At 54.0% G+C, this 22090-nt stretch overlaps 1 long non-coding RNA gene across 4 annotated transcripts; it reads right to left on the bottom strand.

The window, feature by feature from the left end:
* Nucleotides 1-2932: 2932 nt before the first annotated feature.
* LOC110126786 (uncharacterized) lies at nucleotides 2933-20525 on the bottom strand. 4 transcript variants are annotated; one of them, XR_011490737.1, is made up of 5 exons: nucleotides 20360-20525; nucleotides 15332-15417; nucleotides 12147-13704; nucleotides 11846-11935; nucleotides 2933-11400 (listed from the first exon to the last, which is right to left on the bottom strand). It is a non-coding gene; the product is annotated as an uncharacterized lncRNA (long non-coding RNA). The 4 variants fall into 4 exon arrangements; XR_002310542.2 differs by having other exon boundaries at nucleotides 12147-13691; nucleotides 20360-20524; XR_011490735.1 differs by having other exon boundaries at nucleotides 11846-11930; nucleotides 12147-13691; nucleotides 20360-20524.
* Nucleotides 20526-22090: the final 1565 nt, after the last annotated feature.

Raw genomic sequence — 22090 nt, 5'->3', positions numbered from 1 at the left:
TTGGAGGTCTGAGCACCGCCGCCACCCCTGGGCTGTCAGCCGGCACCCGTCCGCCCTGGGCTGTCAGCCGGCGCCCGTCCGCCCGTCCGCCCTGGGCACGCCGCGTGGCGCTCCACACGGAGTGGGGTAAGAAGCTGTTTTATTTCTATTGGGGTGTAATGGATTTACAGTGCTGTACTAGCTCCTGCTGTACAACAGAGTGACTCTGTTACACAGGCACCCACTCTTGTTAGAGCATTCTCCTGTGGAGCCCGTTGCAGAGTACTGAGTGGGTTCCCTGCGCCCTGCAGCCGGTCCTTGTTGGTCATCCTTCTGCATACAGTGCTGTGCATATTCCAACCTCAGCCTCCCAGTTTACTCCTCCTCCCCTTCCCCCTTGATAATCAGAAGCTTTTTTTCTATATCTGTGGTGCTGTATTTGTTTCGTAAAGTTCATTGGTACCATTTTTTAATATTCTACATATAAGCCATAGCGTATGATATTTGTCTTTGACTGACTTCACTTAGTGTGACAATCTCTAGGCCCATTCATGTTGTGCAGGTGGCATTAGTTCATTCTTTTTATGGCTGAGTAATATTCCATTTTTTAAAAGACGCTTACTCCTTGGAAGGAATGTTGTGACCAACCTAGACAGCATTTTAAAAAAGCAGAGACATTACTTTGCCAACAAAGGTCCATCTAGTCAAGGCTATGGTTTTTCCAGTGGTCATGTATGGATGTGAGAGTTGGACTATAAGGAAAGCTGAGCACAGAAGAATTGATGCTTTTGAACTGTGGTGTTGGAGAAGACTCTTGAGAGTCCTTTGGACTCTGAGGAGAGCCAACTAGTCCATCCTAAAGGAAATCAGTCCTGGGTGTTCATTGAAAGGACTGATGCTGAAGCTGAAACTCCAATATTTTGGCCACCTATTGTGAAGAGCTGACTCATTTGAAAAGACCCTGATGTTGGGAAAGATTGAGGGCAGGAGGATAAGGGGTCTACAGAGGATGAGATGGTTGGATTGCATCACCAACTCAATGGACATGAATTTGGGTAAACTCTTGGAGTTGGTGATGGACAGGGAGGCTTGGCGTGCTGCGGTTCATGGGGTTGCAAAGAGTCGGACACGACTGAGCGACTGAACTGAACTGAATATTCCATTTTACATAAGTGCCACATCTTCTTTCTTCTTCTGTTGATGGACATTTAAGTTGCTTCCATGTCCTAGCTATTGTAAATAGTGCCACTGTGAACATTGGGATGCGTGTATCTTTTTGAGTTATGGTTTTCTCCAGATATATGCCCAGGAGTGGGATTGCTGGATGATACGGTAATTCTGTTTTTAGTTTTTTAAGGAATCTCTATACTGTTCTCCATAGTGGTTGCATCAGTTTACATTCCCACCAACAGTGAAAGGTTTTTCTTTTCTGCACGTTCTCTCCAGCATTTATTATTTGTAGATTTTTTGACGATGGCCATTATGACCTGTCCCTGGAGAAGGAAATGGCAACCCACTCCAGTATTCTTGCCTGGAGAACCCCATGGACAGAGGAGTCTGGCGGGCTACAGTCCATGGTGTCGCAAGAGTCGGACACGACTTAGCAACTAAACCACCACCACCATTCTGACCTCTGTGAGGTGATAACTCACTGTAGTTTTGATTTGCACTTGTGTAACAATTAGTGATACTGAGCATATTTTCACATGCGTTCTGGTCATCAGAAGATGTTGAATGAATGAAATGGGGAGCAAGTTGTGACCGAGCAGTGCCCAAGTGGACTGGAGGGTGACCTTTACCATATAGTAGGAGTATAAAAGGGCCCTAGGACCAAAATATTTGAGAACAGAAAAGACAGAATCACTGTGGATGTGATGGTCAGGGGAGGTGTCTCTGAGGAGGTGACATTCAGCTGAGACCTGAGGGCCCCAAAGAAGGGCCCTCAGCCATGCACAAAGGAACAGCCAGTGCAAAAATCTACAGGACAGAATAAGAGTTGCCTTAGAGAAGCAGAAAGTTGGGTAGCCTGGCATCCCCGAGAGGAGGGCTGTGCCTGGTATTCAGGGTGGACTCAGTCAATGGTTTCCAGGTGAACAGAGGGAGAGCAGGGAAGAGACCGAAGTTGAGAAGAGACATGGGTTTTCTCTGACATGCTGTCCTAGACAAAAAGTAGTGCTGTCTTAAAAATATAGCAGAAGGGACTGCCCTGGTGGTCCAGTGGCTGAGACTCTGCACTCCCAATGCAGCAGGCCTGGGTTCAGTCCCTGGTCAGGGAACTAGATCCTGCATACCGCAACTAAAGAGCCCATATGCCGCAGCTAAGACCTGGTGCAGCCAAATAAAGCCATTTCCTTCTCCAAAACAAACAGATAATAAATACTGAAGCATCAAGCTTCCCTGGTGGTTCAGTGGTACAGAACCTGCCAGTGCAGGAGATGCAGGCTCAATCCCCGGGTCGGGAAGATCCACTCGAGAAGGAAACGGCAGCTCACTCCAGTATTCTTGCCTGGAGAATCCCACAAGCAGAGGAGTCTGGCGGGCTACAGTCCATGGGGTCACAAAAGAGTTGGACATGACTTAGTGACTAAACAACAGCAAATAGTGATGATGCTTGCAACATCAAGTAACAGTGTGAATGTACTTGATACCACTGTACTGTACACCTAAAAATGGTTAGGATGGGAAACTTTGTTAATGTGTATTTTCCCACAATTACAAATGAAATCTATATTGTATTGACTTTTAAGGTCATGGTCTTGAGAGAAGGCTGGCAGAGTCCACTCTGGTGCCTGGAAAATGCCACTGGCTCTCCATCCCCACAAATTACGCACTCCTCTGCCTCTTAAGCCACAGTGATCCTCTGTGTGTGAATTAGTTTTTAATATCAAAATGGTCTTTTCAACAAAAGAAGCTGCATTTATAGGTGAAAGGAAAAGGCCAAGTTCACACTTCATTGCTGGATACACATAAAAGTATGTTTAATCAACAGCAGAATTTCTGTCCCCACAGTTAGCATTCCCGGGAGGCAGTAACATGAAAAGTGTCCTCTCTGGTCTGTTCAAGCAAAACAGTGGGTTCCCTGGGTAGATGCTCAAGAGGGCCTTTGGGGTCTTTTGTGGGGATGGGACCAGTCCCCCCCCCCAGGGCATCCCCCCAGCTCAATATGTGCAATATCAATATCTACATAAGCACAGCCCCCAGCAGGGACCCCCGTGGCCTCTCCCTCCACACTGGCTGCTAAAGGATTGAGTCGCCTCTTCAGCTGGGACGCCAGTTCCCAGGCTCCTGAGATACAGCGCCTAGCGAGCTTGATGCTCAGAGGAGTCCAGGCCAGAGTGAGCATCGGCAGGCTGGGCTCAAGGGTGAAGAATAGAGTTGCCTTCCTGCGCTTGGCTTCCTCTAGTAGAAAGTCAAGGACACACACACACACACTCACACACAGAATCCCAGAATCCCACCACCATCCTCAGTCTCAAAGGTGGCCTGCCCCTAATCCTTCTGTCTCCAAAAGGTTCATTACCCACCAAGATGCATTTTTCCCTCCCTGGGACCAGCCTCTTAGAAGCTTCCTCCAAGCCTGTGTGCCCCCTTGCAGCCACACAGGACTAACGGGGTCCCTCTCCAGCGAGATTCTCCTGTGGACTTCCAGCCCCAGGACCACGTCCCCTCAGGTCTTCCCCCAGACCAGCATGACCATTCCAGGGGCTTGGGACGACATGCTTTTAAGGCTGTTCCTCCAACCTATTGTTGTCTCCTCAGCCAGGCCCCTGCCTGGCAGGAACATGGCCCTCTTTATTTATCTTATGATGGATCTGAGGATCCGCCACCTTTCCAGAAGTTCTAACAAGTTTTCTAAAATTTGGCCAGAACATGTTATCAGCTCCTCAGAATTCCACCTAGGCTGAAACAGTCACGTCATCAGCCTAGAACTCAAATCTAACATCTCCCCTCCTCAGATCACATCCACAACCACCCCCACCCCCCCCCCACCATTGCCCTCAGGATAAACTTCCTGGCAACACCATCTGGTATGTGTCCATTTCCCCTCAGTCTCCTGCTTCGTCCCCTACGACCCTTCCAGAACTTCTTCAGTTGTCTCTGACCCCCAGAACTCTGTCCGCCATTCTCGCCACCACACTCTGCCCAGCCAGGGCTCCACTTAGATGCCTTCCTCTTCAGAAAATCTACTGGTGGCCCACAGCCCAGTCTACCCCACACCACTCGATACGCTAGCATTAAAGCTCCTGAAGGCTTGTATGATATTTAATCACCACTCATCCCTGATGCCTAGAACTGCCCCTGGCACGCAGCAGGTGTTTCTCATCCTTTGCCTCCTGGGCACTTCCACAGGCCCATCACCCCTATCATGGTGCCCACCTCACTGCATTACCTGTTTTATTTCTCTGTCTCCTCCACCAAGTTAGTCAAGAACTATGGAAAAGCCTGTGGGTGGTCCAAGACCCAGAGCAGTGCTGGGCACATAGTAGGTCCTCAGCATCGTCAGGTCTTTGCAGTTTAATATAGAGGCCCCTGAAACTCCAGTACTTTGGCCACCTCATGCGAAGAGTTGACTCATTGGAAAAGACCCTGATGCTGGGAGGGATTGGGGGCAGGAAGAAAAGGGGACGACAGAGGATGAAATGGCTGCATGGCATCACCGACTCGATGGGCATGGGTTTGGGTAGACTCCGGGAGTTAGTGATGGACAGGGAGGCCTGGCATGCTGCGATTCATGGGGTCGCAAAGAGTCGGACACGACTGAGCGACTGGACTGAACTGAACTGAAAGGCCCCAGAATGGGAAATGTTTCCAGTGAAATGAAGCGAGGCGGCCACTAGAGGGCAGCAGGCACGTGCTTCCTCCGTGCAGCTCCCCCCTCATCCCAGGTTCTGATGTGTCCTCCTCTCTCCTTCCCTTTGCAGCTCAGGCCCCTGGATCACCCTGCAGACCTCACCCGCGGCTCCACGAGTTTAGCTGAGTCTCTGACTGTCAGAGAGGCCCTCAACCCCACAACAGTATTCAGTGACCCAAGCAAGCTGCCCGCAAGGCCTCCAGGCAGGACTGACCCTGCCCCTGAGCTGATCCAATCTTCCAGGCCCTGCTATAAGCTGTCCTGTCCCACAGACCCTGACTACCAGACCAAATCAGCAAAACAGCCCCTCTTCTCATCCCCCCTCCCCGGCCTCCTGGTTTCCCCTCTTACACCCACCAAGGAACCCCCGGATTCTAGCTTCTCCTCTCTGTTCCCAGAGGAGCCTCCCCAGCCCTGAAGAGATCCAGACTCCCAGCCACATTCTGGTCCTCCCAGGGCAGCTAAATTGCACAGAAGTTAGAAAGCTGAGCTAATTTACACCAGGGTGTCAATGGGTAATGGATTTATAACCCATCTGACTATTCCAGTCTAAAGTTTTATGTCTTAAGGCTTCCAAACTCTTAAATCCCCAGATCCAGGACTCTAGGCTCTCCCCTGGTGACTGATGATTCCAATTACAATGGCATCTCCTCTCTACACACTAGACAGGCCTTTGGCGGGGTGGGGGGCTACAAAAGCTGCATGCACTAATACAACTATCAAGCTATTGTTTAAAAGAACCAGAACCCGAATGCAAATTATAAGGGGTTAATAGGATATGTCTAGCAGCCAAAATCTTGGAAGGCTGACTATGCTTCTGACCACCCCCCACCCCCCCCACCCCAGCCACCCCACAGCAGACACCACTCCTCCATTCGGCCTGAGCCACAGCCCAGCCCCAGCATCTCCTTTTGAGCACCGAGGTCTTTCCTGACTTCAGCTGGCTCTTCCCCAGAGCCATCACCACAGCCCACCTATTGTTAGTCAAGTCCCAGCCATGCCGACATCCAAGCTGTTAATAGTAATAGTGACGAGGAGTGTTAGACCTGTTGTTAGTCAGAAAGAAATCCACAAGCCGTTAGTTTCTGCTGAAAGGAACAGATCAGGAGGGCAGGAGTTAGTCAGGTGAAGGAGAGGTTAATTAAGAGCAGGTCAGAGCCAGGCCAGGAGCCTGGAGCCCCCCCAATGGGCAGGGCTGGCTGTTAATGGTCAGCCCCTGGGGCAGCCAGGGCAAGGCAGGGATTAGCTGGGTGAGAGCAAGAGTTAGTGCAGAGGAGCCAGAGATTAGCCCAAAGAGACCAAGGTGCCTACTGGAGGTGAGGCATAAAATCACCCCCAGGTGTGGCCCTGGCTTAGCGGCTGGCGGGCTCTGGGGTAGACAGGCTGGGGTAGCGACGTGGGGGTGAAAAGAACAAGGAGCCAGGGGTGAATTTCTGACTGGTCCAAGGCCTGCAGGGCCCTGTGGACGCCTGGGGTTCATTGGTTGTTTCCCACTTTCCCCCGCAAACCCCCTACCCAAGATCTGCTTTCTTCTCAAACTTCAGATCTGCTGTTTTCTCAAACTTCTCAATGTGGACTGCCCTTCTCAAAGGCAACTGTAGGGGAAATGGACCGCACCTACTTCTGGCGTGGTAAACCGGCATCTCGCAGCTCAAGGGATGGGGGAAGGGCCCCTCTAGCCAACTTCCTGTCGTATGAACGGCCCCTCTCACTCATCTCTTTAGTCATTCCTCCTCACTGCCTTGTGATAAGGCAGAAATCCCCCTCTCACTGACTAACGGTGTAACAAATACCCCTCTTCCCATTCTTCAAATATAGGAAATACCCCCTTTGTCTGACTTCCGGTACCAAATGCTTCCCTCAGTGATTTCCACCGCGGTTAAGACCCTTTTACTGACTTCCAACGCGGAGGAAGTCTTCACTTACTGACTTCCGGCGTGGGACACGCCCCTTTACTAACTCCCTTGAGGGACACGCCTCCTTTGTTGACTTCCTGCGCAGGACACGCCCCTCAGTGGCGCCCCGCCTCTATCAGCCACTTGCCCAGTGAGAAACGTCTACCCCCACTTCCCTCCGAAGAAGGACCCAGAGGCCCCTTCTCTCCGCTCCCTTGGCTGGAAGGAGACCCTCAGGTCTCCACCCTCACACCGCAGAGGTTGCCCTGCCCCGGCCAACTCCCAGTGGCCCCCAGACTCTGCGCAGAGAGATGCTCTGCTCACAGGCCGGCCTCCCTCCAGAACCGCAGGGGCACCTCTTCCTCCGGGCCTTCACCCCCCTCAGACCTGACCCAGGGGACTCTGAACTCACAGCCAATGGGGGCAGCAAAGTGGGGCATCTGTCTGCAGGACCAGCCTAGGACGTGTGCTTGCCAAAAGGAGGGGGTGACTAGCCCCCAAGGGGGCCCAGAGCTCGGCAGGGCTGGAGTTAGTAAGAGGAAACAGGGTTAGTAGGGACTGGGTTAGTAGTCAGAGCGCAGCGCCAGCGGGCAGGGGCACCTCAGCAGACACACACGGGAGTCGCTAGGAGAAAAGGAGGAACACACTAGGGTCCGTTAGTTTGTTAGGGGGGTGGTCGGGGTGCAGTTGAGGCCCCCTCGCCCCGGGGTTAGACGGGTTAGTAATTGAACAAAAGAACTGCCTATGGGGAAAAGCTGAGGAGAGGAAAAGTGTGAGGAAAGACACAGTTAAGGGTTCAAAGCAAGTGTCTGGCCCCAGGCAGAGGGGTCTGTGTGCAAACCACCTAGAGGGACCAGGGCCTGCCAGGGGACCCGATGGGTCCGGTTTTCTGGGCCTCCCACCCCCACCTCGCATAAATGTGGATTAAGTATCTGCTATGTGTCAAGAACTCTATCCTCCTGGGAGGTGGCCTCCCATTCCACTGCCGAGGAAACGTACTCAGAGAGGTGGGGTGACTCGCTCTCCCAAGTCCCACCCGCCCGCCCCAGCAGGAAGCGGCAGAGTTGGCAAATCCTGTTTGCGCGCCCGGTCCTGGAATGTGGGTCTGCACAGAGATCCCAGGCCACGGGCAGGGCCTTCCGGAGCCTCGTCTGCCCCCACATCCCCACCCCTGGGAAGGCCCATGAGCTTCGAGGTTAGTAGGGTCTGGCTGCGCGGGGGTTAGTAGGGCATGCTCGGGCCTGGTTAGTGGGTTAGTCGGTTGGCAGAAGGCCAGGCACCTCGCCACACGCCACAGCGTCCCGGCCGAGCCCTGGGTTAGTAGGTTAATCCCACCATGCAACACTGCCCCAGCCGCATCTCCAGAGGCCGCCCGCCCCCACCAGCCAGGGAACCGGGCCTGACCAGGGCAGGGGGTCTGCCGCCAGTGCCTCAGCCCCGCCCCCAGGATCAACTGTCCACGTGGACCCTGCCCAGAAGAATCTGCTTCTCAGCAATGGGCCTCAGGGCCCCCCCCCAGCCACTTCAGATCCCCCAAAAATGGACGCTGCTGGTCCTGGCTGGAAAGACCCCCTGCCTGGTCCCGGTCACCCCTTCCCAGAAGGCTGGATCCTGTCACACTCAGGCACACGCACACACGCACATACCAGCATCTTCTCACAAAAGGTCTGATACCCCAGAGTCACCGGCTCCAGTGGACAGCTCCTCCGCCCCCCACTGCCAGGCATCTGGCTACCCCAACCGCTGGCCGACCCTTCCCCCAAACGCTCTAGCCGTGTAGAGCTCCCCTGACTTCTGCAGCCGAGTTCAGACTTGCCGGCCCCAGGGAAAGAGCTGCCTTCCCAGCCACTGCTCCAGAGCACCTGAGTGTGTCCTAGTTTTGTCATCTCCTATCACTGTTACCATTCTCCCACAGAAACCCCAGCCTAGACTGCAGTTCTAAATGATGCTCCATAAGAAAAGGGTTTTGTTGACAGTAAAGCTTGGGGGAAAATACTTAGTCCTCTGTCTGTCCTTGAGTATTCACAATTCCCATCAGCACTGATAAGTCCTGCACTACAGAAACCTACTGAGTTTTAATTTCTTTTTTTTTTTTTTAAAGAGCAATGACATCTCTTAGAACTTACTTTGGGAATCTCTTACCTAATTTCCCTTGGAAAACTCCCAGCTAAGCCACATTTTTCTCATCCTCCCAAGGTCCTGATTGGTTCAGCCTCCCTGGGAAGCCTTTCCACCCTACTCTGGAGTCTCCCTCCCACCCACCCAAGCCCTCAGAATCTGTGCCTCAGGAGACTGTTTTCTGCCCCATCCTCTCATTCTCTGGGTGGACTGGTTTTCTCCCCCTTGGCATGGCTGTGAGATTCTGCAGGCTTGAATCGTGGCTATATCTGCACTTATATCCCCCTCAAATGAGTAGCACAGGGAAGGACTCACAGTAGGTGCTCAATTCTGATGAGAAGGGTAGATATTAAACTCCCCAGGAAGCATTCAGAGCTACTGTGGAGGCCATGCCATGCAGTAGATTCCTTGATCTGATTAGAGAGGGATATTAAAAATATAAGAGGGGAGGACTTCCCTGGCAGTCCAGGGGTTAAGACTCTGCACTCTCAGCACCAGGAGCACAGGTTCAACCCCTGATCCAAGAACTAAGATCCAACATGCCACCCCACACAGCCAAAAACAAACAAAAAGATACAGTTGGGGAAGCACTGGTCAGAAATGCCTCTGGATCAAAGATGCGGAGTTTACAGTCCAGGGTGCCCAAAAGAGAGAAGCCCTAGATCCAAACTCCCAGACAGACGGGAGTATTTATTGAGCACCTACTAAGAGTCAGGCACTGTGCCAGTCGTGAGATCTCACTGACTTCTCCCTGTGTCCCGGTCCCCGGGGAAGCAGGTGGCTCCTGCTTCAGAGTGGCAGTCGGACTCACAGGGGTGAGGTGACTTGCCCAAGGTTGCACCTCAGAGCATAGCCCTCAGGCTCCAAAGCCCAAGTTCTTCACAGGACCCTTTTCTCCCCAGGGCGGGGGGCGGGGGTGGGCGGGCGGGTTCTCTTCACTGCTCTGGGTTGGTTCGGCCAGTTCCGTGTCTCTCCGAGGCTCTCAGGGCCACCCTCGCACAGGACCTGCCACACTGTTTCTGCTTCCCATGCCTCTGCTTCTCCTTCCCGTCCCCATCGGGGATGGGTATTCTAAAGGGGAGATGGCGCCAGCTTCCAGGTTTGTGGTGACCACCTGCTATGGACTGAATTGAGTCTCCCTCCATATTCACAGCCCTGATGTGACTCTGTTTGGAGGAAGGGCTTTGGCATAGGTAATTAAGGCTAAATGAGGTCACAGGGATGAGGCCCTAACCCCATAGGACCAGTGCCCTTACAGGAAAAGGAAGAGATGCCTGCTATCTATTTCTCTCCTCTCTCTCACACACACTCTCTCTCTCTCTGCATATGCGCAGAGAGAAGGCCATGTGAGAACACAGCAAGAAGGTTCTATCTGCGGGCCAAGGAGGTAGGCCTCACCACAAACCACCCCTGCCACCTTGGTCTTGGACTTCCAGCCTCCAGAACGATAAGAAAATACATTTCTGCAGTTCAGCCATCCAGGGGTGGAGTTCTGTTATGGCAGCGCCCCTTCCTGCGCCAGGAAAAGGATGTCAGGCTCTTGAGCTTCTCCACGGAAGGCCATGGCTGCCCTCCTGCAAGCGCTGAGGCCGGCCCCTCGGGGGGGACTGGAGAAGGGGAGGGTGTGTGAGTGAGCCCACAGCCCTGTGATGGGGAAGCCGCACTTGTGTGCAGCCTGCGCTGCCCATCTCTGCTTCCCAGAGATGGGGACAACTAGGAGCAGGGGTCTGAGACTGGGCTAGGGTGAGGCTGATTCCGGACTGTTCCCTTTGGATGTCAGGAGCCAGGCCCAGGGTCTGTCTCCTTCTCACCAGCCCCCTGGCCGAGATCTTCTCCTCTCTTGGAAACCCTCTCCTTTCAGGATAACCCCTCCCAGAGCTCCACAGCATTAGGGGAAGGCCCAAGCTCCCCCCGAGGCCTAGACTGCCTCTTCCTGGTGACCATCAGGGAGAGAAGCCAGGAAGAAGAACCCCAGAAGCCCCCAGAAAAATGAGAATCACTCACACGCAAAGGGCACAAAACAGGCCCCAGCCCACTGACTCCCGAGCCGCGTCCACCCTCCAGCCCGCGGGCAGCTCGTCCCTGATGGCCCACCCACAGGTCCCTGCCCCCGTCCTGTAGGTCCTGTGAGACCCAGCCTCAGGGAGGGTGTGGTCAGTGGAGCCTGGGCCCAGGCTGAGATCCGCCTGGTCACCAGTGGGGATGGGAGGAGCAGTGAGGTCCTCATGGGCTCAGGAAGGGCCCCCAGTCCTGGACGGGTGTGGGACAGGCAGGCAGGTCCAGGCAGATGCAGAGGGGATGGACAGCGGGCTGCCAGCCTCCCTCTCGCTCCGCCAGAGCCAGGTCCTGTCCTCAGCTGAGCACCAACCAGGAGGGGCTTTTATCCAGGGGAGGCTTCAGAAGATAGGAAGGATGAGATCTTCGGGGAGCTGTCCAGGGTTCCAGAAAACCAGTGAAGACTGCTCCCTGTGTCACCACGGCCAGAGTCCAGGCTCCTGTGGGCTCCAGGAGGACAGCGGGCCAGGAGTCCTAGAGACGCAGCCGGGGCAGCGCCGCCTGAAGGGGGCATAGCAAGTGAGGAGGAGGGCCCGGCCTCCACCCGAGGCTAATCCACACCCCGGGGGGACACCCTCAGAGACCCCCGTCTCCCTCCTGTGCCGCCAATGCTGAGACAGGGGAGGGCAGGGGCCTTGGATGCTAGTAACACATAGAGACGGCGCCCCGCCTTGCCAGGGCCAGCACGGGGGTATGGAAGCAACAGAGCTCAGAGCCCACCCTGCGGGCATCACAGGTGGATGAGAAGCAAGGGTCCAGGTGGGCAGAAAGGGCCTTCAGAGTCCTCGGGAGGCTCTGCTTCCCTTTAGACATTCCCGCTGGGGGAGGGGGTCTCTGCACCACCCTTCCCTGGCACACACACACACACACACACACACACACATGCACTCCTCCCAGGACGGGGAGCTTATTCCCTCATGGGGACGGTGATAAAGCACATTCTTACACGAAGATCTGAGAGGGCAGGACCACATCTCACGTTGGCCTCCGAATCCTCAGTTCGTATCCAGGAGAAGGCACTCGATCCCCGTCTGCGCTGAATGAAGGCATGTGCTGAAATCTGTGCCGTGGACCTGCCCGCCATGGTCGTGATTCCATCCCACCACCTCCACCCCACGCAACAAGCCTTCCAGCCCCCCAGCTCCCAGCAGGAGCGTTTGGGCCGGGCCTGGGTACCCAGGGAAGGGCCCAGGTGGGGGAAACGAAACTCAGTGGAGTGCCCTCCCCCACCCCCTACCCAGGCTTACCAGGCAGTGTCCTGATCCCAGCTCCTGCCCCACGGAGACCCCCACAGGCCCAGCCTGGAAGACAAAAGAGCCAACCGCGACACAGGCGAAAACCGCACCCAGGCCCCCTCCCCAGCTCAGGCCAGACCTCTCTGCTCAGGAGACAGCCCCAGCCGGAGGTGGGGAGGCTGGGCCCAGGTGCACCACCCCCACCTCCCTTCCTCCCACCCCAGAAAACCCCTCGCTCCCCAGAACACCTCCCTGTTCCCTGCCAACACCATCATGGGGCCCCAGAGAGAGCAGGGCAAGCCCGGGGCAGGAAGCTGGACATCTGATCCCAGCTCGCGAAGGACCGGTGGCCCCTCCCTCTGGGTCCTGGGGTCCTCCCAGTCCCAACATTCACCCAAAGTGCAGTAACCACCCGCAGTTTGAGGCAGAGGATGGGCAGCAGAAGGCCCAACCTCAGTTATCTTTCTGCCCACCCCCCCCCACCCACCCTCATCTCCTATCCTCTTTTCTCATGTCCCAGAAAAAGAAAACTTGGGGAGCCAGATGGTGGGCTGGTGCTCTTTAGCGACATCCCCATGTCTCCAGTGTGGAGAAGACCAGAGAATGCCCACAGATCCTGAGCCAGGACCATCTCCCAAGCTTTTCTTCTGAATACAGCTCAGCTATCTTAGGGCTTCCCCAGTGGCCTAGTGGTAAAGAATCCGCCTGCCAATGCAGGAGACGAGATGCAGGTTGGATCCCTGGGTCAGGAGGATTCCCTGAAAAAGGAAATGGCGACCCACTTCGGTATTCTTGCCTGGAAAATCCCATGGACAGAGGAGTTACAGTCAATGGGATGGCAAAGAGTCGGACATGACTTAGGGACTAAACAACAAACAGCAACAAAGTTATCTTCATCCACTGGCAGGCCTGGGCCCTTTCACCGTATTTTCAGAGCTTGCTGTCAGCACTTGGACTTGCGGGCCCGGGCCCAGAGCTGGAGATGTCCTCAGACCCTTAAACCAAGAAGCATGTGCCCTGGGGTCACAGCGCCAAGGTCCCCACTTGACTGCCAGGCAAGAAAAGGAGCCCTAGCCAAGTGTTATAAACATGATGGCAAAGGACAAGAGCCGAGAAGGGAAGGGCCAGCCCCAATCCCCGGGAGGCCCCAGTCTCCTCCTGACACCAGATCTACAGTGCTCGAGACGAAGTTACTGAATTCAGCTCCTCAGAAGTCCCTGAGGGTGGAGTTTGTAAAATACCAGCCTTGAGGTCATAAGTGGGGTAGGAAAAATTACTCTCTGGGGCCCCATAAAATGGGGACAAGCTTTTTCTTTGTATCTTAGGGATAGGAAAGCAAATGAGCTGGAGCGCTGATTTCTCCCTGGACTTGGGGATTCAGGGATGCTGTACTTTGCTCCACGGACCAGGAGAGTGCAGGAGAGGGCAGGCTGGTAGGCTGTGGGCTGGGAAGTTTGAATACTTATCTGCAAGGCTGCTTCCCAGTGTGGTCCTGAACATCCCGAAGAGTCCGGAAATTCCCTTCCTTCTCCTCTGTCTCAGGAACTTGCTTGCACTCTGCGAACAGACCCTGCACCACTCAGAGGAACATTGTTTAAACACAATAACAACCCATTCCCCTGACCCTGTGAACCCAGACTCCCTGATACGAATAAATCAACGGAGGTTTCAATGGAAGCTTTAGCTCCTGCATCAAGCTGACAGCTGTCTAGGAGGGTATAAAGGGCTCTGAGGTCAAACAAACGTGAGTGAGGCGATGGCTTCCAGACCCCACGTCCCCAGCATGTGACTCAAGGCTAATTATTCTCAAAGGCTCAGCCAGTGTCTGGCGCACAGGGCGTGTTCCCAAAAATTATCCTCCCCAGTTAATGATTTAAACTTTGAATAAATCTTGTGGTAACACTGATGGGCCATATTTATCCTGCAGGGTTATAAGCCTCCCGGGGCAGTGGGTGTATATACCCCATTTAGGAAGCACAGATCAAATATAAATCCCCTGTCTTGGTGGATGGATAAATAAGCTTGTAGTTGTTGTTGGTAGTCCAGACATATAGTATTAATAAAATCTCCTCAGCGATAAAAAGGAACAAGCTATTGCTACATACAAGGACAAACTTCAAAAATAGTATAACTGGGTGAAGGAAGGCAGGCCCAAGACAGGCTGTATGATTTCCATTTATATGAAATGTCCAGAAAAGGCAAAGCTATACAGACAAAGCAGACTAGAGGCTGCCAGGGATGAAGAGTGGGCTGGGGATTAGCAGTAAACAGGGTGAGGGATCTTATGGGGCCAGTGGAAGGGTTTTAAAACTGATTTGTAACAATGGGTTCAGAACTTGGTAGAATGACGAAAACTCACTGAATTGTGCACTCGAAGTGGGTGAGTTATATGATATGCCTTCATGAAATTAGACCCAAAAAGGGGGCTTGAATTGCTGACACAGGCAATAGCAAGTTTAAACCTCAAAATTGCTGAGCAAAAAAGACAAAAAAGTCAAGCACAAAGAGTCCCTGATGATGAAACTTTAGGGAAAATGTCGAATCCATAGACAGAAAGCAGTTCAGTGGTTTCCTGAGGCTCGGAGGTGATTTAACAGCAGAACTTTGGGGTGATGCAACTGTCTGATATCTTGATTGTGGTGGTGGCCACACAGTTGTGTACCTTTATCAATATCGAGTGAGTGAGTGAGTGGAGTCGCTCAGTCGTGTCTGACTCTTAGCGACCCCATGGACACCAGGTTCCTCCATCCATGGGCTTTTCTAGGCAAGAGTACTGGAGTGGGTTGCCATTTCCTTCTCCATCAATATCGAAATGTATGCTTTAAATGAGTGGGTTTTATGGCATGTAAATCATCCCTCAGTATAGTTCGCTTTTCAAAAATCACTTAGAACTGATGACAGAGGGCACAACCAAAGGCCACACAGAGACCGGGTGGTGGGCTCCCAGGCCCCAGCATCGCAGTTCCCACTAGCCCACAACAGGCCCCACCCTACCCCTACTTCAAGCCGAGGTCAGGAGTCCCATCAGGGAAGCCTTGGTTGAGGGACGGGACCCCAGAGAACCCTAGAGGTCCCTCCTACCTCTGAAATCTACAAGTTTTCTCCCACATATGTGGGTTTTGTGGTGGACCTGACCACACAGCTTGAGACTGTCCTCCCCCAGCCCCAGGAACACACAGAAGGAGAGGAAGGGTCACCTCAGTTGCTCCTTTGATGTTGGAAGGGTCACGGCGGCCACACGAATGCGTCCGGAACCACACAGTGGGCGGGGAGATGCCTCCAGCTGTCATCGAGAGAGAAGGAAAGATGGGGTGGGAAGTGTAGCTGTGGGTGCACTGGGGAGCAGATGCCAGCCTGTGCTCTGAAATCACAGCTTTTGCCAGAACTGATCTCCTAGGATGCAGATCGGAAGGGAAATGAGAAACCACAGGGTGCCTTGGCGGGGCCAGTGCCAACCAGAACACCCAAGGGCGCGGGAAAGGACGTGGGCTTCCGGTCCTGCTCTGCACCCTGACCAGCTGCCTTGCTTCTCTAGCTGGTCCTCTCATCCACACAGTGGGGCTGATAATAGTGCTTGCCATCCAGGGGCTGTTGTGCGGATTAGATGAGGTATCTCTCATCTTGCATTCTCTTCTTTTCTTACATTATTTTGACTGCCATTGTCCACACTGCTCATTAATACCATCCACGGATACTCAATTTTCCCCCTACACTCAGCGCTGATCATTGTAATGGAGGAAAAGCTGCCAGGGAAATGCATTTGGTTGCATTTTAGGATCCCTCTGGGTTTGAGGGCTTTTTTTGGTTTTTTTTTTTTTCTGACTCTGGAATAAAATAGCTGCTCAGAGAGCTGAGGCATCAGAGAGACGCTGGCCTACATTGCTGTGGATGAGTGCGTGCTGGGAGATGATGGCAACTCCTGGGAATAAGAGGGTGTGCAAGGCGCCTTGTGGCAGACTTGCAGAGGGAGAGAGAGGCTTCTGCACATGCGCACAACACCATCTCACGACACATTCAACTACAAACCTACACAAAAGGGGAGCTTTGGTATCCACACCTCCCTCAAACAAGGGGACCCCTGAGCTGCGGGTACGGGGGAACACCTTTACCTGACAAAACAATGGGTTGGATTTTTTTACTCCCATTTTACAGATGAGGAAACTGAGGTTCAGAGTCCAGTGCCTTGCTCCAAGATCACCCAGCAAGAAAAGGATGCAGCTGGATTCTAACTAGGCCTGTTGAGGCCCTAAGGGGGAGAAGGCTTCTCTTCCAATATGGGGGTGGGGGTTAAAAGAGAAAAGACCTGCAAGGTTGTGTCCAATGCAAACACTGGCTGTCAGTGTTACTGATGGAGAACTCACCAGAACTGCTAAACCATCTGGGTCAGTTTATTCCAGTGGCTTCCATGGTCTTGAGGCAACTGATCATGTTCCCTTTTAGGAGAAGAGGCGGCGTACTATAGTAGTTTCAGATACACACTTCAGAGCCAGACTAGCTCTAGATTCAAATCCTGACTCTACAACTAACCTGCTATCTGACCCTGAGCCAATCACTGCACCTCTCTGAGCCTCCAGTTCCCATCTGTAGTGCCCAATTCTCAGCCTTTCCGTGGGGTCTCCAAGCGGCAACTCCCGGCAAGAACTTTGGTTAACAAATGGCAGCTGGTTAACAGTTAACAAATGGCAGCTGGAGCTGGTTACCAGTAATCGTCTCCTCCACCCCTCCGAGCACAGGTTAGCTCAGCCCCTCCCTCCCCTCCATGACTCACCCAGTAGCTTCCAGAGGGGCCCACCTGTCACCCCAAGGGAGCAAGGGACACCTGCCTCGTCTGATCCGGTCAGCTGGCGAGGGATGAGGGGACAGATGTCACCCTCGGCCGGCCTTTGCCTCTACTGAGCATCGCTGGCTATTGTTCCAGGGAGCTCCAGCTGACAGATGAGCTGTGCCTCAGAGAGGAGGGGAAGGATTCCTTCCAAACAAAGGACTAGCCTTTAAGTTGTTCCCCAGCCCGTTGAGCCTGCACAATGGCCCCAATGCCCCAGAAACACCACTGTTCAAACAGCCTGAGGTCCACCCAGGAGAGAAACCAACAAGCCCAATACAAATGAAAGCAAATAACTAGATGTCTCTACAAGATTCAGGGGCAGTAAAAGTGACCTGAGCTGAGAGTGGCTGCACTAAAGCAGCCAAGTCTGTACTAGGTGTTGGGCACTTTTCACGCACAGATTCAGAGTCTCACAATCGCCTTTTAAAGGCAAGTATTATGATTCCCATTTTGCAGATGAGGAGACTGAGGCTCAGAGAAGGGAAATGACTTCCTCCTAAAACTGACACAGAGCATAGGGTGGGGGGGAGGATTCGACACAGATCCCTGTAACTCGGTGCCTTCTATTTCTATCACACTAGGCTGCCTGGCGGAGAAGGCAGTGGCACCCCACTCCAGCATTCTTGCCTGGAAAATCCAATGGACGGAGGAGCCTGGTAGGCTGCAGTCCATGAGGTCGCTAAGAGTAGGACACGACTGAGCGACTTCACTTTCACTTTTCACTTTCACGCATTGGAGAAGGAAATGGCAACCCACTCCAGTGTTCTTGCCTGGAGAATCCCAGGGAGGAGGGAGCCTGGTGGGCTGCCATCTATGGGGTCGCACAGAGTCGGACACGACTGAAGTGACTTAGCAGCAGCAGCAGGCTGCCTGGAAGAGGGATCAACTCAAAGAGCAGAATCCTGCCCTGGGCAGAAGCAGGGATGAGGTCCAGAGAAAGGATCCTTAAGAAGAAGATTTTTAAAAACAACTGGCAAGACCAATAATAAGGAGACACCAACCCTGTTAACAGTGATTTCTGCCAAGGGCATAAAAATATGGAGAAACTCCTCTGATGAAACCTTTTAAAAGCATTATACACAGCGCATAAATTCACTTAGTATTTTCAAGCACAGAAAATGTACCATGGGGAAATACGTAAAAATGGTAAAGACAGTAGTTATTCTTGGATGACAGAATTTTGGACTTTTCATCCCTTTTGTTTTCAGTGTTTTCCAAATCTCCTATAATTATCATGCATTCTTTTAAACTTACTATGTTCATCTTAAAGGTCACCAAAAAAATTTCATGTTTGAATTCATTTTGAATACCAGTGGAGAGAGTGGTCCTTCTAAATCTCATGGGAAGTTACGGTTCCTTTGAGGGACTCCAAAGAATTCACCTCCCTCCTCCCTGAAGGAGTGGAGAGATGGACCTAAAATGCAGCAAGAAGGTGTAGGGTAGATTTCAGAGACTTTCTCAATGGCCAGCATCATTAACTAACAAAATAGGTGGGCAAGGGAGCTATAGGAATGTCACCCTTAAAACGGGCTTCCCTGGTAGCTCAGACAGTGAAGAATGCCTGCAATGCGGGAGACCTGGGGTTCGATCCCTGGGTGGGGAATTCAATACTTGGGTCAGGAATTTGGTCCTCGGGTTGGAAATGGGTCAGGAAGATCCCCTGGAGAAAGGAATGGCAGCCCACACTCCAGTATTCTTGCCTGGAGAATTTCATGGACAGAGGAGCCTGGCGGGCTACACAGTCCATGGGGTCGCAAAGAGTTGGATACCCTCAAAATTCTTTCAACATGAAATTAACCAACCTCAGTGTGGGATGAGCTTGAGGCCACCCAACGCTAACCTCTGCCCAAGTGTCCCCAGGGATACCTTTTAACCCAGAGTGGTTCTGGGCCGGGGATGAGGGGAGAGGTCTGACCATCTGCACAATGAAGAGGAGGAGGGGGTCTGAGTAAACCTCCAGATGCCCAGCCCCACCCTAGCCCTGCTGACTCATCCCCTGGCCACGTGGCCCGGACAGCTGCAGTACCTGAAGCAACGCCCCCGAAGTCTGAGAACCGCTGTCCTCAGGTTTCCCGTCTGTCGAGTGGAATTACTCATCCCTTCCTTCCCCCACCAGGCCCGGCAATCGCAAAGCTCCCCGGCTCCCCCAGATGGGGACCGCGCTGTCGGTCGCCCGCAGGAGCCGCTGGGCCCCGGGTCTCACTCAGTCTGAGGCTGAGCACAGAGAAAAACAAAGCCGTTCTCTCCCCGCCCTTCCCCGCACTACCACCTCCCCCCTCCTCCCCCAGCAGCAGGTGGGGGCGGTTTCCCCGCGCCGGCACTGCAGTGGGGTGAGCGCGCCAGCAGCCCGGGCGCAGAACAGCCACCGGTCTGGAGCCCCGGAGGATGAGGGTGGGGGATACGGAGCCCCCAGCCTCCCATTTTTCACAGCCGAGAAGCAGTGTCTCTAGCCGAGGGTCCTCCAGTGGGGGAGAGCAGAGATCGGCCCCCTCCCTCCCAAATGCCCAGCCTCTCTGGAGAATGTACGGGAGAGATGTAGGCGAGGAGCTGGGGGCTCTGCAGACCCATTTAAGGATACAACGTGGGCTTTAGAGTGGCACCTATCTGAATTCCAAAATACCTGGCTGTGTGACCTTGGACCTGTCGCTAACCTTCTCTGGAGCTCAGTTTCCTCATCTTTAAAATGGGACGCTTACCACCTCCGGGGACTGTTGTGAACATGCACGCAACGCCCTAAGCTGTTGCTGGCAGAGAGCTCTCCTCAACCTGATGTATTATTATCATTATCGATACCATTATTCTCAGTGAAGAGGTTTTCCGGCCCCCTGCATCCCTTTGGACATTGGACATCTGGCATTTGAGCCCCGAAGTGGAGAATTGGCAGGTGCCAGGGTGGGGGTTGGGGGGGAGCTTGGTATGAGACAACGGGGGTGGGGGGCTCAAGAACCCTGCTCCACCATCCCATCCCCCACCTCCAGTTCTGAGACCCTGGAGGGGCCCTTCAAGGCTTGGCTGGTTCTGGTGGGCGGAAAAGGTTCAGGGGGACAGACTTCTCCTGTTCTGTCCGGTAGCGGGGGGAAGGGAGGGTCTTTGTTTCCCCCTCAAATCATGACTGCAAGACCCCCATGGGCGCTAGACTCTTATTGCAAACTCCCCTCTTCTTCTCCATGCCCCACCCAGGCTGGGGTCGGGTGCATTTGACAACAGCGGACTGGTGAGGCTCTTCGTCCAACAAACGAGGGCAGCTTCAAGCAAGGTTTGCCACCCCAGGCAAGGTTTGTCCCAGCCTGGGACCCTGGGACCTACCCTCGAAGCCAGCCTCGGGGAAATTAGGCTGTTCCCGGCGCGCAGACAAGGGTGCTTGGGCAGGGAGGGCTGTCAGAACGGGGCGGCGGCTTACCTCGGGTCCGCGGTCCTGCGGCGCCAGTGCAGAGGGCTCTTTGTGCCCCGGCTCACAGCGCAGAACTGGGGGAGCCCCTGCAGGCGCCTCCCATCGCAAACTCCTCCCCGCTCTCGTCCGCAGGCTCCCTCCCTTTGGTCCCCCGAGCGCAGCCGGCGCCGTCTTTGTAGCTGCTGCAGCGCCCATGAAATTTTAATGCGGGAGCGGCTGGCGGGCGGAGGCGCCCCACCCCCGGCCCTCCCCTCGGCCCTCCTCCCGCCTCCCCGCGCCTCTGCAACCCCACACCCTACCCTTCACCCCATCCCGGGGGTCGGGGTCTGAGAGGCGGGTGCGGCCGGGTGCGGGGGGAGCGCACCGACACCCCCGCGGCACAAAGAGGCGAGCTGGGTAGCGCCGGCCTTCAGCATCCCAGCCCGCGGCGCTGCCATGGCAACGCTTGCCAGGGTGAACTGGACCAGGGATGGAGAGGCAAGCGGCGCGCGACTGCGGACCTGGGGAGTAGACGCCTGGAGCCGGGGAGCGGGGAAGGGGGTGCAGTGCCTCTCCATTAACCTGCACGGCCTGGGTGTGCGCCTCTCTATTAACCCCGCCCGTGGTCGTGGTGGAGTTAAGACCTGAACCCCGGTCTGAGACCTTACAGGCTTGTTCGTGCCACTACACCACTCGGCCTAACAACTTAGAGGTGTGGCTTTTTCCCCCACGCCTGCCCTCTCCTTCCTACCTACTATTTTTTTCTAGAGCAGTAAGTGGTAAAGAATCTGCAGCAATGCGGGAGACCCGAGTTCGATCCCTGGGTGGGGAAGAGCCCCTGGAGAAGGAAATGACAACCCACTCCAGTATTCTTGTCTGGGAAATCCCGTGGACAGAGGAGCCTGGCGGGCTACAGTCCACGGGGTCACAAAAGTGTCGGGCGTGACTTAGCAACTAAGCACCAGCAAGAGTGTTAGAAAATGGTCCCAGAGCAGTCGCTGGAGACCGGATCCTAGGGAAGAGCCATTACATCACCTGGAAGCGCGTTAGGAATGGAGATTTTCTGGCCTCTCTGCAGAGCTACTGGATCAAAGACGCAGGCGTGGGGGCCCAGAGATCTGTGTTTTAACAAGCCCTCCAGGGGATGCTGACGCTTGAGAACCGCTATGCCAGGCCATTCCGGTTGTCTCTACAGCCAGCTATTCTGGGTCAGCTCTATCCGTGCCCCTTGGTGGATGACCCAAGACAAATCGCTCCCTTTCTGAGACTCAGTTTCCTAGACTAGGAAGTAGAGGTAATATTGGAGCTCACCTCATATGGTCATGGGGGCTAAATGCAGGAATACCTGTGGGGAGAGAAGCTTAGGACTGCCTGGCACTTAGTAAGGGCTCAAAACACTCAAAACACATTTTAATTCCTATGACATGTCCTTTCATTTTCACACCTCTGGGTGTATTATTTATCATCTCCATGGCTCTGAAAAGGACATCAAGGCTCAGAGAGGCAACAAGAGCCGCCCAGATTCCTGGTAAGGGCTCCAGGTGGGATTTGAACCCACCAGCTCAGGTCCCAGGTTTACTAGCGATTAACTATACTACACATCTCTTTTCTTCAGAAAATCCAGACCCAACTCAACAAAACCTAGGGCACATTTCCAGTGTGCACAGCCAAGGCCACTGCAGGAACTATGCAGGTGCCAGGGCGGGACCCAGTTTCTGCCGGGGGATTCCGTTGCTCCCTTGCCTTTTCTCTGCCCACCCA

Source organism: Odocoileus virginianus, chromosome 12, assembly GCF_023699985.2.
Source record: "Odocoileus virginianus isolate 20LAN1187 ecotype Illinois chromosome 12, Ovbor_1.2, whole genome shotgun sequence".
In the NCBI taxonomy this organism is placed as follows: domain Eukaryota; kingdom Metazoa; phylum Chordata; class Mammalia; order Artiodactyla; family Cervidae; genus Odocoileus; species Odocoileus virginianus.
The sequence above is the reverse complement of the archived record's forward strand: the minus strand, read 5'-3'. Positions and strand labels throughout refer to the sequence as shown.